Source organism: Ranitomeya variabilis, chromosome 8 (assembly GCF_051348905.1).
Source record: "Ranitomeya variabilis isolate aRanVar5 chromosome 8, aRanVar5.hap1, whole genome shotgun sequence".
Classification (NCBI taxonomy): Eukaryota; Metazoa; Chordata; class Amphibia; order Anura; family Dendrobatidae; genus Ranitomeya; species Ranitomeya variabilis.
The window spans coordinates 81,045,672-81,060,344 of NC_135239.1; positions in this window are offsets into that span (position 1 = coordinate 81,045,672).

A 14,673-nucleotide genomic window follows, 5' to 3' on the forward strand; every position below is an offset into this window, starting at 1 on the left:
ATCCCCCTGCTTAATTCGCACCAAATTATACGCCCCACGAAGATCAATCTTAGAGAACCACTTAGCCCCCCCTTATGCGAGCAAACAAATCAGTCTGCAAAGGCAACGGATACTGATATTTGACTGTAATTTTATTCAGGAGTCGATAATCAATACAAGGCCTCAGAGAGCCATCCTTTTTAGAGACAAAGAAAAAACCGGCTCCTAAAGGTGATGAAGAAGGACGAATATGTCCCTTTTCCAGGGACTCCTTAATATACTCGCGCATAGCAGCATGTTCAGGTACAGATAGGTTAAACAAACGACCCTTTGGAAATTTACTGCCAGGAATCAGATCTATGGCGCAATCACAATCCCTGTGAGGAGGGAGTGAACCAATTTTAGGCTCTTCAAAAATATCACGATAATCAGACAAAAATGCCGGAATCTCAGATGGAATAGATGACAAAATGGACACCAAAGGAGTGTCCCCATGAGCCCCCCGACATCCCCAGCTTAACACAGACATAGCTTTCCAGTCAAGGACTGGGTTATGAGACTGTAACCATGGTAATCCAAGCACCAAAACATCATGTAAATTGTACAACACAAGGAAGCGAATCACCTCCTGATGGTCTGGAGTCATACGCATAGTCACTTGCGTCCAGAACTGTGGTTTATTACAAGCCAAAGGTGTAGAATCAATACCCTTCAGAGGTATAGGGACTTCCAGAGGCTCTAAATCAAACCCACAGCGCCTGGCAAAGGACCAGTCCATAAGACTCAGAGCGGCGCCAGAGTCCACATAGGCATCCACGGTAATAACTGATAATGAACAAATCAAGGTTACAGACAAAATAAATTTGGACTGTAAAGTGCCAATTGAAATAGACTTGTCAACCTTCCTAGTACGTTTAGAGCATGCCGATATAACATGAGCAGAATCACCACAATAGAAGCATAACCCATTTTTACGCCTATAATTCTGCCGCTCGCTTCTGGACATAATTCTGTCACATTGCATTTTCTCTGGCGTCTCTTCAGAAGATACCGCCAAATGGTGCACGGGTTTGCGCTCCCGCAAACGCCGATCAATCTGAATTGCCAATGTCATGGACTCATTCAGACCTGTAGGCGCAGGGAACCCGACCATAACATCCTTAACGGCATCAGAAAGGCCCTCTCTGAAATTTGCCGCTAAGGCGCACTCATTCCACTGAGTAAGCACAGACCATTTACGAAATTTTTGGCAGTTTATCTCAGCTTCATCTTGCCCTTGAGATAGGGCTATCAAAGCTTTTTCAGCTTGAATCTCCAAATTAGGTTCCTCATAAAGCAACCCTAAAGCCAGGAAAAACGCATCCACATTGAGCAACGCAGGATCCCCTGGTGCCAATGAAAATGCCCAATTTTGAGGGTCACCTCGCAGCAAAGAAATTACAATCTTAACCTGCTGGACAGGATCTCCTGAGGAGTGAGGTCTGAGAGAAAGGAACAATTTACAATTATATTTGAAATTCAGAAACCGAGATCTATCTCCGGAAAACACCTCTGGTGTAGGGATTTTAGGTTCAGAAATAGGAGTATGCATAACAAAATCTTGTAAATTTTGAACCTTCGTAGCAAGATTATTTAAACCTGCAGCTAAACTCTGAGGATCCATCTTTAAACAGGTGAGCTCAGAGCCATTCAAGGATTATAAGGAGAGAAAGGCAAAGGCAGTAATTAGAGCTGAAATACAACTGATCCAACTATGGAGCAAGCATAGGGAAAAAGAAGAAAAAAATAAATAAAATTTTACAGACTTCTTTTTTCTCTCCTTTCTTCTGCCAATAAGTTTTAACTCTGGCCGGTCATACTGTCATGGTTCCCAATGGCAAGGGAACGTAAGAAACATATAAATAACGAACGAGCTCTCGGGTGATGGAAACTCGAGTTGACCGTGAGCTAAATCTACCACACAACTAATAGTAGCCAGGGAGCATACCTACGGCTTCCTATATGCCACGCGCCAGCCGGAGGACTAACTACGCCTGGTAGAGGAAGAAACAGACCTGGCTTACCTCTAGGGAAATACCCCAAAAGATGATAGCAGCCCCCCACATGTAATAACGGTGAATTAAGAGGAACAGACATACACAGTATGAAAGTAGATTTAGCAAAGAGAGGTCCACTTACTAGATAGCAGAAAGATACAAAAGAGGACTTCACGGTCAACTGAAAACCCTTTCAAAAACCATCCTGAAATTACTTTAAGACTCCTGTGTCAACTCATGACACAGGAGTGGCAATTTCAGCCCGCAAGAGCTTCCAGCTACAGAGAATTACAAAAACTGCAAACTGGACAAAAGATACAAAACAAAAGGACAAAGTCCACTTAGCTGATCAGCAGACTAGTAGCAGGAACATGCAACCGAAGGCTCTGGTTACAATGATGACCGGCAAGGAAATGACTGGAGAGCAAGGCTAAATAGGAAACTCCCAAACGCTGATGGAAGCAGGTGAACAGAGCAGAAAAGTGCAAACAAGTCACCAATACCACCAGCAACCACCAGGGGAGCCCAAAAAGTGGATACACAACAGTGGGGATACCACAATGGGAGAAATAACAGCGGCTGGGGACTGAGTACCGAGCGACCAAATTTCATCACCTATAGCAGGACCATTTAGGTTTTTATTTCAAACCAATGAAATTTCATGCAAACCAAGTTTTAAATTATATATGACAATAGCCAATTTTTGAACAACCACATTTCTACACTTGAAGCAGACTAGTTTTGTTTTTTATTTCAAACCAACAAAATTTCACACAAATCAAGTTTTACTGTATATATGGCAACAATCTAATTTTGAACAACCAAATTTGTACACCAGTAGCAGGTCATTTTTGGTTTATATTTCAAACCAACGAAATTTCAAATGAAGCAGGTTCTACAATATATATGGAAATGGTAAATTTTTGGAACAAAAATATTTTTTGAACTATACCAGGCCAATATGTTTTTAAAAATTTTAACCAACAGTAATTGTACGCAAAGCACGTTAAAATATATGGATGACTAATTGAATCCAGGAAAAAAATTTGAATATAAACATTTTCAAAGTGTAGTTGATATACTCCTACACCCATAAATGCTTAGCAGAAAGTACACAACCATGAAAAAATATAAGGAGGTAATATAGTAATCTTCTTCAGTTGTCCGCTTCTTCTTCCCCTTCCTCAGGAAACTAGGGGGGACTGCCTCCACCGGCTTTCTTAAGCCCGATTCCCAGATGCCTGCGTTGTAATTAACCCGGCTATGGGTAGTGCCGGAGCCACCAACATGTGGAAATGTGCAACAACACCCTGTGTCACCTGCACCATCACCTGTCCAGCACAGAATCCCAGGGACAGTACAATTTCTTGGGGCTGGTAGCCCCATCTCAAGCCACCTCAAGGAACCTCTCCCAGGCCCATTCATTTCTCAAGAAGGGTTCATCCTTCTCCCTACCTTCTCCGATTACACCCAGTGATGTTGAACCTCCATTTTGAGGAATGTGACCTTGGTTACAGCAGTCAGTTCTGGCAGCCTTCAAGGCAAATGTTCAGTCTCTACTGGTTGAACGGGATACAATGACAGGTCTCAAACTCTTCTATGGACCCCCATCTCCGCTGCCGTTCATAGGTGATAACCTTCCCACTGGATGCCAACTATCAGTACCTTGTGGCTAGAAGGCCATCTACCATTTCTACATCCCTGGCCCTAACTCGCCTCCTTCTCATTTCAGAATAGCTTAGGTCCCGCAGTTTGCTCACTAGCTGATGTATCTGATGATTTGAATGCTTTTTGGAGGGTTATATACCACCGAAATGTAAAAGAAAGGACCTAATACTCTATGAATGACTAATTGTATAAATTAAATGCTCTTTTAGAGTCTCATATACCACAGAGATGTTACAGAAAGTAACTAATGCTCTATGGATGGCTAATTGAATAATTTAAACGCTTTTTTGGATTCTTATATACCACCTAAATTAAACAGAAAGCACCCAATACTGTATAGTTGACTAATTGAATCCAGACCAATTTTAAATGCTTTTTTTGGAGTCTTGTATACCACTGAAGTATCACAGAAATCAACAAATACTATATGGATGACTAATTGAATACATGCAAATTTTGAAATGCTTTTTTGGAGTGTTATATAACACAAAGCAGTTTTAACAGAAAGCACCTAATACTCTATGGATGTTTAATTGAATCCAGACAAATTTTGTAACTCTTTTTTGGAGTCTTATATACCAACGAAAGGTAACAGAAAGTAAATAATAATCTATGGATGACTAATTAAATCCAGACCAAATTTTTCAACTCTTTTTTGACTCTTAAATACCACTGAAATGTCACAGAAAGCACCAACTGCTTTATGAATGATTAATTGAATACAGACAAATTTTAAAATGCTTTTTGGAGTCTTTTATACTACAGAAATATTACAGAAAGCAACTAATGCTCCATGAATGACTTGTTGAATACAAATAAATTCTAAATGCTTTTCAGGAGTTTCGTATACCACTGAAATTCAACAGAAAACACCAAATACTCTATGGATGACTAACTGAGTCCAGACCAATTTTTCAATGTTTTTTTGAGTCTTATATACTAAGTAAAATGTCACTCAAAAGCTCCAAATACTACCATATCGTTCAGACTATAAGATGAATTTTTTTCCTCCAAAATTTGGAGGAAAATGGGGGGTGCGCCTTACAGTCCAGATGGCCTTGGATGGTGAGGTGGTGGAAGCCGCAGAGGTGGAGCAATGGGTCACAGGAGGCAAAAGCTGCTGCTGCGGCTAACACCTGTGCGGGCTGCTAAAGAGAAATGATTATTCACTGCTCTCCATACCCATGGGAGTGGAGAGCAATGAATTTTCATTGATCTTTAATAGCAGCACAGTGGTAGCTGCAGCCGCCAGGCAGTCATGTGTGCTCGCTACTTAAGGGGATGAATATTCACTGCTCTCCACTCTCATGGGTGTGGAGAGCAGTGAATATTCATTGATCTTTAATGATTGTCAATCTTCCTCGTTGTGGAGGTCCATGCAAGATTTTACCTCATGGGGTAAGAATGATTCTGAATAAGATCAGGAGTCAGCACAGAACTACAGGGAAGGACATGTTCAATGACCTGAAGAGAGCTGGGACCACAGTCTCAAACATTATTGTTAGTAACGCACTACACTATCATGGATTAATATAATGCAGGTCACGCAAGGTCCCTCTGCTCATTACAGCATATCCAGGCCCGTTTTAAGCTTGCCAATGACCATCTGGATGATCCAGAGGAGGTATGGGAGAAGGACATGTGGTCAGATGAAGCCAAAATAGAACTTTTTGGTATTAACTACACTAGCCTTGTTTGAAGGAAAAAGAAGGATGAGTACAATCACATGAAGCATGGTGGGGGGAGATATCATACTTTAGGGGTGCTTGTCTTCAAAGGTGACAGGACAACTGCACCATATTTAAGGGAGCATGGATAGGGCATGTATCGCAAGATTTTAGCCAACAACCTCCTTCCCTAAGTAAGAGCATTGAAGATGAGTCATAGCTGGTGCTTCCAAAAGGACAATGACTTGAAAAACACAAACTGTATGGAGGAGTAGGCCACAATCCCTGCTTCAGTGTGTGCAAACTTGGTCAAGACCTACAGGAACAATCTGACCTCTATAATTGTAAACAAAGGTTTCTGCACCAAATATTAAGTTCTGTTTTCTATTGCATCAAAAAATACAAAAAATTTACAGAATGCAAATATAGAAAAAAGCAATTTATGATTTAATTATTTTTTTTACTATTCATGTTCCATATCAAATTACGATGTGAATTCTCCATGCTATTGCAGTTATGAAGATACCTATTATATATTGTATATATACTGTTCATGACATACTGCTATGGGGGGCACTGCTGATGCTGCTATAGGGATACTAACCCTAATCCTGCCATACATATGCCCCCCATCCTGATATATATGTCCCCATTCAGGTATACATGGCTTCCCATCCCCATCCTGATTTACATGGTCCCCCATTCTGGTATACAAGGCCCACATCCCCATTATGATATACATAGTCCCCATCGCCATCCTGGCATCTATGGTCCCTTTTATCCCCATCCTGTTATACATGGCACCCTCATCCCTATCGTTGTATTCATGGCCACCTTCCCCATCCTGGTATACACGCTCACCATCCCCATCCTGGTAAACATGAGCCACCATCCGCATCCTGGTGAACATGGCCCCCATCGTTATCCTGGTATACATTGTCCCCCTCCCCATCCTGATATATATGGCCACCATCCCCATCCTGGTATACATGGTCACTATCTCCGTGAACATGGCCACCATCCTCGTCCTTTTAAACATGACCCCTATCCTCATCCTGGCATACATGGACAAAATCTACATCCTGGTACACATGGTCCCCTATCCTGGAATACATGACCCCCATCCCCATCCTGGTATACATGGTCCCCATTCCCATTCTGGTATACATGGCCACCATCTCAATTCTGGTATACATTGTTAGGTGTCAAGTTCCCGCTGCAGCATAGGGGGAATCTCGAACCACCTCCGCTGCGGTCTCCCATTCATCTCCAGCCAGAGTGGAGCCTGCTCAGCAGAGACGTCAGTCCCAGCATCTGGCTCAGACAGATACTGTGCGCTTGGTTACTGCTGCCCTTCCAGGCTCAGCCATTGTAACCAGTACTGTTCAGCGGCGAGCAGATGCTCCTGGGACTAAGTCCTGCTTTTCCTCTACTGAGCATGCCCAAGGGACGACCTATCATTGGAGGTCAGGGGTCACATGCTCAGGTCCTGTAGTAGCTCCTATTGGACCACTAGGAAGGTCCCGGAGAGCTTCTTCTATAAAAGGTTTGCATGGCTGCACGGCAATGCGCTAGTATAGACTTGATAACGTGTGTGTGTAGATGAATGACTGTCGATGGATGAAATCTCCTTAATCATTCCCATTCCTTGTGTTGTTGACTGCTCGTGAATGGTGGAAGCTGTCTAGTGCCTGACAGTGCTACCTGCACACGTAGCACACGTTACAGTGCCTTTTGCAGTGCTCATCTTTACGGCACAGTGCGCAATCAGTGCGCTTTCCTGACAGCCTGTCAGTGTAGGGTGGGAATTCCCGATTGGACTCTGCATCTGACTCGGGGCGTTCTCAGGCACGGGCTCAAAAGCCACCGAAGGTCAGAGCGAGTCCAATCACCAGTTTAGTGGGGGTGATTCATAAGGATCCCACTAGTGTCTTGCAGCTGCACCCTGTGTCTGCTACCAGGGCGCAGCATATTTTGGCAACTCTGTGAAGCAACAGAATTCGCTTCCATACACACTGGGTGAAGTCTAACCCACGTGTGAGCAAGTGTCCATCCACTATTACTCAGCAGCAGGTACCATCTCTGCACGGTGGACCCTGAGCTGCGAATGCACCTCATATCTACCTCTTTATTATTTGGTGCATTCCGCTAGCCCTAACATACATGGCCACCATCCACATCCTAGTATACATAGCCACCATCCCCATCCTGGTATACTTGGCCACCATCCCCATCTTGGTAAACATGGCCACCATCGTCATCCTGGTATACATGGCCAAAATCTTCATCCTGGCATACATGGTCCACATAGCCATCCTGGTATTCAAAGCCACCATCCTCATCCTGCTATACATGGCCACCATCATCATCCTGGTATACTTGGGCAAAATCTTCATCCTGGTATACATGGTCCCCATATCTGTCCTGGTAGACATGGTGTAACGGTCAGCTGCAGCCATTAATGCGGCCCGGCACATAAACGCCCCCAAGCCGACTGACCTCAGAAGGAGCGGGGCGCGCATCCCCTGGGGATGCAAAATGGACCCTTTATACCATAGAAGGGGACCCGGGACTGGCAGCTGAGCATGTGGACAAGGAAAGACACGTATGACTTGATTACACCGCACAACTTCAGCTATAGAGAAAGTAAGGTTTACTAAAGTAAAATCACACAGTACATAAACCAAACAAGACTATGCCAGGCTCCCAATTCCACACCTCCCAGAAGGGTTCCACCCACTGGACCCCAAGGCACCAACAGATCACCGAGACACACATAGGCAGGACATCAGGACACAGGCAGGACATCAGGGTACAAGAGGTCACCAGGACGCAGGCAAGATACCAGGACACATGAGGACATCAGGACATCTGGACCCAGGGTCACCGGCAGACAGACAGGAGACGTTCGGTTCCAGACATCTGACACGACCTACAGGTACCACCACAGTCATCAGGCTCCAAGCACCAGACAGCGGTCATCAGGTTCCAGACTGCAGTTGTCAGGCTCCGGGCATCGGACCTAGGAAGGAACTCAAGCAGGATGTTGCTAGATCCGCAGGATTGCTGGGCCTGCCAGGAGCTAGCACTGCATGGTATCCAGAGCACAGAGTAAATACTCAGCAGAAACACCGGTTAGAAGAGATTCAAAGTCACTGGGTTTGAGGCTCCAGATGCAGAGGGATTACAGGAACATAATCACAGCAGACACAGTTCAGACAGGTTCAGGTACAGGACAGGTACAGGATCAAGGATTCAGGCCTGGATATACCACCTCCAGGACAGGCATCAGAACAGGAATCAAGGCAAGGACTTTGGTACCAAAACATAGACAGGAGAGGTGCAAGCTTTGTGAGTAGCTCAGGCCCTGCTCATAGGGCAGGGGAACTTTATATAGGAGCTGCCCCTCCGCAATTGGCTGGGGACAGCATTTCAAGTACACACCCTAACCCTGATAAAAGCAGGGGAGGTGTGGCCGCGCATGCCCTAAGCACAAACAGAAACCATTACAGCACAATCAGTGCAGGAACTGAGGCTCAGGGCACCAGGCTGAGACTGCACACACTGATATACATGGAAAGTCATGCACCAGCTGCAAATGACCTCACAAACCGTGGACAGCTTCACAGCAGCAACCAGTGACCACTGTTGTGAATTTGGATTCTGGGCTCCCCCGGTGGCTACTGGTGGAATTGAACTGGTGTCTTCGTCTTCTCTGTTCACCTGTTCCCATCAAGATGTGGGAGTCGCTATATAACCTTGCTGCTCTGTTAGTTGCTTGCCGGTCAACAATGTTATCAGAAGCCTCTCTGTGCTTGTTCCTGCTCCTAGACAACTACTAGATAAGTTGGACTCTTGTCCATGTTTGTTTTTGCATTTTGTTCCAGTTCACAGCTGTAGTTTCGTTACTGTGTCTGGAAAGCTCTTGTGAACAGGAATTGCCACTCTGGTGTTATGAGTTAATGCCAGAGTTTTAAAGTAATTTCTGGATGGTGTTTTTGATAGGGTTTTCAGCTGACCATGAAAGTGTCCTTTCTGTCTTCTGCTATGTAGTAAGTGGACCTCAAATTTCAATCAAGTTTGTTATTTCATCTCAACTCACCGCCAATACATGTGGGGGGCCTCTGTCTCCTTTCGGGGTATTTCTCTAGAGGTGAGCTAGGACTAATATTTTCCTCTGCTAGCTTTATTTAGTCCTCCGGCTGGTGCTGGGCATCTAGAATCAACGTAGGCATGCTACCCGGCCACTGCTAGTTGTGCGTTAGGTTTAGTTCATGGTCAGCTCAGTTCCCATCTTCCAAGAGCTAGTTCCTATATATGCTTATGCTATGTTCTCTTGCCATTGAGATCATGACAGTTTGACCGGCCACTGTCATGATCTCAATGGCAAGAGAACATAGCATAAGCATATATAGGAACTAGCTCTTGGAAGATGGGAACTGAGCTGACCATGAACTAAACCTAACGCACAACTAGCAGTGGCCGGGTAGCATGCCTACGTTGATTCTAGATGCCCAGCACCAGCCGGAGGACTAAATAAAGCTAGCAGAGGAAAATATTAGTCCTAGCTCACCTCTAGAGAAATACCCCGAAAGGAGACAGAGGCCCCCCACATGTATTGGCGGTGAGTTGAGATGAAATAACAAACGTAGTATGAAAATAGGTTTAGCAAATTTGAGGTCCACTTACTACATAGCAGAAGACAGAAAGGACACTTTCATGGTCAGCTGAAAACCCTATCAAAAACACCATCCAGAAATTACTTTAAAACTCTGGCATTAACTCATAACACCAGAGTGGCAATTCCTGTTCACAAGAGCTTTCCAGACACAGTAACGAAACTACAGCTGTGAACTGGAACAAAATGCAAAAACAAACATGGACAAGAGTCCAACTTATCTAGTAGTTGTCTAGGAGCAGGAACAAGCACATAGAGGCTTCTGATAACATTGTTGACCGGCAAGCAACTAACAGAGCAGCAAGGTTATATAGCGACTCCCACATCTTGATGGGAACAGGTGAACAGAGAAGATGAAGACACCAGTTCAATTCCACCAGTAGCCACCGGGGGAGCCCAGAATCCAAATTCACAACAGACCACACATGCGGATGGTCATGCAGCAGAGCAAAGACCTTACTACCCATGTACGGCTGCGCAGCAGAGCAGGGAACTGAGAAGGCTCAAGCTGGTAACAGCCAACAGTATCCCAGCTCAAATTAGGGGGAAAGGAGTAAAGGGCTAAAGCAAACATATGCATTGTCATGCCGAAAACCAGATACAGACAGAACGGCGTGACACATGGCCACCATCTCCATTGTAGTAAACATGGCCCAACTCCTCATCCTGGAATACATGTACAAAATACCCATCCTGGTATACATGGTACCATCCCCTTCCTGGTATACATGGTCACAAAACCTATCCTGTTAAACATGGCCACCATCCACTATAATGGTGTACATGGCTCACATCACGTTAAACACATAAAAAAGAAACAATTCTACTTACCTTACCTCCACTCCCTCGCAGCAGCATCCTGTTCTGTTGCTAGCAGCTGTCTGCAGCATGTAAGCATCACATGATATCACTGCCATGTGCCCTCAAATGCTGAGATCAGCTGCCGGAATAATCACTGCTGTCCATGCTCAGGATTATGAGCGTGGAGTACAGTGAATATTATTTTTTTTAATAGCAAGCACACTGTTAGCTGTAGCCGCTGGGCAATCATGTGCACCAACAATTAAAGAGAATGAATATTCACTGCTCTCCACTTCCATGGGCATGGAGAGCAGTCAATATTCATTCTGTTTAATAGTGGGCACATGTGATCACCCAGCAGCTGTAGGAAGCTGGCTGCTGCAGCTCTCACTGTGCCCGCTATTAAAGTATATGAATATTCACTCTGCCACACACCCATAGTCCCTCCTACCTCTCAACGCCAGCTTCAGTGCATATAAGTGGGAGGGACTGTGGGAATGGGGAGCAGTAAATATTCATTTTCTTAAACAGTGGGCACAGGGTTACCTGCAGCAGCCGCTCCTGCCTCCTGAGTGTGACCCATCTGTTATGAACTGGTGGCCTAGGAGCAGCATGGACGAGCTCTGGAGTAGGTGGCCTCTATACTGACCGCAGACCCTGAACTTAACACATCAACTAGAAGTAGCCGTGGGATTTTCCTGTCACTCCTGTTGTGTATCCGCTTTTTGGGCTCCCCTGGTGGTTGCTGGTGGTACTGGTGACTTGTTTGCACTTTGCTGCTTCTGTTCACCTGCTTCCATCAGTGTTTGGGAGTTTCCTATTTAGCCTTGCTCTCCAGTCATTTCCTTGCCGGTCATCATTGTAACCAGAGCCTTCGGTTGCATGTTCCTGCTACTAGTCTGCTGATCAGCTAAGTGGACTTTGTCCTTTTGTTTTGTATCTTTTGTCCAGTTTGCAGTTTTTGTAATTCTCTGTAGCTGGAAGCTCTTGCGGGCTGAAATTGCCACTCCTGTGTCATGAGTTGACACAGGAGTCTTAAAGTAATTTCAGGATGGTTTTTGAAAGGGTTTTCAGTTGACCGTGAAGTCCTCTTTTGTATCCTTCTGCTATCTAGTAAGTGGACCTCTCTTTGCTAAATCTACTTTCATACTGTGTATGTCTGTTCCTCTTAATTCACCGTTATTACATGTGGGGGGCTGCTATCATCTTTTGGGGTATTTCCCTAGAGGTAAGCCAGGTCTGTTTCTTCCTCTACCAGGCGTAGTTAGTCCTCCGGCTGGCGCGTGGCATTTAGGAAGCCGTAGGTATGCTCCCTGGCTACTATTAGTTGTGTGGTAGATTTAGCTCACGGTCAACTCGAGTTTCCATCACCCGAGAGCTCGTTCGTTATTTATATGTTTCTTACGTTCCCTTGCCATTGGGAACCATGACAGTATGACCGGCCAGTGTTAAACTTATTGGCAGAAGAAAGGAGAGAAAAAAGAAGTCTGTAATTTTTTTTTTTTTTTTTTCTTTTTCCCTATGCTTGCTCCATAGTTGGATCAGTTGTATTTCAGCTCTAATTACTGCCTTTGCCTTTCTCTCCTTATAATCCTTGAATGGCTCTGAGCTCACCTGTTTAATGATGGATCCTCAGAGTTTGGCTGCAGGTTTAAATAATCTTGCTACGAAGGTTCAAAATTTACAAGATTTTGTTATGCATACTCCTATTTCTGAACCTAAAATCCCTACACCAGAGGTGTTTTCCGGAGATAGATCTCGGTTTCTGAATTTCAAATATAATTGTAAATTGTTCCTTTCTCTCAGACCTCACTCCTCAGGAGATCCTGTCCAGCAGGTTAAGATTGTAATTTCTTTGCTGCGAGGTGACCCTCAAAATTGGGCATTTTCATTGGCACCAGGGGATCCTGCGTTGCTCAATGTGGATGCGTTTTTCCTGGCTTTAGGGTTGCTTTATGAGAAACCTAATTTGGAGATTCAAGCTGAAAAAGCTTTGATAGCCCTATCTCAAGGGCAAGATGAAGCTGAGATATACTGCCAAAAATTTCGTAAATGGTCTGTGCTTACTCAGTGGAATGAGTGCGCCTTAGCGGCAAAATTCAGAGAGGGCCTTTCTGATGCCGTTAAAGATGTTATGGTCGGGTTCCCTGCGCCTACAGGTCTGAATGAGTCCATGACAATGGCAATTCAGATTGATCGGCGTTTGCGGGAGCGCAAACCCGTGCACCATTTGGCGGTATCTTCTGAAGAGACGCCAGAGAAAATGCAATGTGACAGAATTATGTCCAGAAGCGAGCGGCAGAATTATAGGCGTAAAAATGGGTTATGCTTCTATTGTGGTGATTCTGCTCATGTTATATCGGCATGCTCTAAACGTACTAGGAAGGTTGACAAGTCTATTTCAATTGGCACTTTACAGTCCAAATTTGTTTTGTCTGTAACCTTGATTTGTTCATTATCAGTTATTACCGTGGATGCCTATGTGGACTCTGGCGCCGCTCTGAGTCTTATGGACTGGTCCTTTGCCAGGCGCTGTGGGTTTGATTTAGAGCCTCTGGAAGTCCCTATACCTCTGAAGGGTATTGATTCTACACCTTTGGCTTGTAATAAACCACAGTTCTGGACGCAAGTGACTATGCGTATGACTCCAGACCATCAGGAGGTGATTCGCTTCCTTGTGTTGTACAATTTACATGATGTCTTGGTGCTTGGATTACCATGGTTACAGTCTCATAACCCAGTCCTTGACTGGAAAGCTATGTCTGTGTTAAGCTGGGGATGTCGGGGGGCTCATGGGGACACTCCTTTGGTGTCCATTTCGTCATCTATTCCATCTGAGATTCCGGCATTTTTGTCTGATTATCGTGATATTTTTGAAGAACCTAAAATTGGTTTACTCCCTCCTCACAGGGATTGTGATTGCGCCATAGATCTGATTCCTGGCAGTAAATTTCCAAAGGGTCGTTTGTTTAACCTATCTGTACCTGAACATGCTGCTATGCGCGAGTATATTAAGGAGTCCCTGGAAAAGGGACATATTCGTCCTTCTTCATCACCTTTAGGAGCCGTTTTTTTCTTTGTCTCTAAAAAGGATGGCTCTCTGAGGCCTTGTATTGATTATCGACTCCTGAATAAAATTACAGTCAAATATCAGTATCCATTGCCTTTGCTGACTGATTTGTTTGCTCGCATAAGGGGGGCTAAGTGGTTCTCTAAGATTGATCTTCGTGGGGCGTATAATTTGGTGCGAATTAAGCAGGGGGATGAGTGGAAAACCGCATTTAATACGCCTGAGGGCCATTTTGAGTATTTGGTAATGCCTTTCGGCCTTTCTAATGCACCTTCTGTCTTTCAGTCCTTAATGCATGATATTTTCCGTGAATATTTGGATAAATTTATGATAGTGTACTTGGATGATATTTTGATTTTTTCTGATGACTGGGAGTCTCATGTTCAGCAGGTCAGGAGGGTTTTTCAGGTTTTGCAGGAGAATTCTTTGTGTGTAAAGGGTTCAAAGTGTGTTTTTGGGGTTCAAAAAATTTCCTTTTTGGGGTACATTTTTTCCCCTTCTTCTATTGAGATGGACCCTGTCAAGGTTCGGGCTATTTACGACTGGACGCAGCCTACTTCTCTGAAGAGTCTCCAGAAATTCTTGGGCTTTGCTAATTTTTATCGTCGATTTATAGCTTGTTTTTCTGGCGTTGCTAAACCTCTGACGGATTTGACTAAAAAGGGTGCTGATGTTGCCAATTGGTCCCCTGCTGCCGTGGAGGCCTTTCGGGAGCTTAAGCGCCGCTTTTTGTCTGCCCCTGTGTTGCGCCAGCCTGATGTTTCTCTTCCCTTT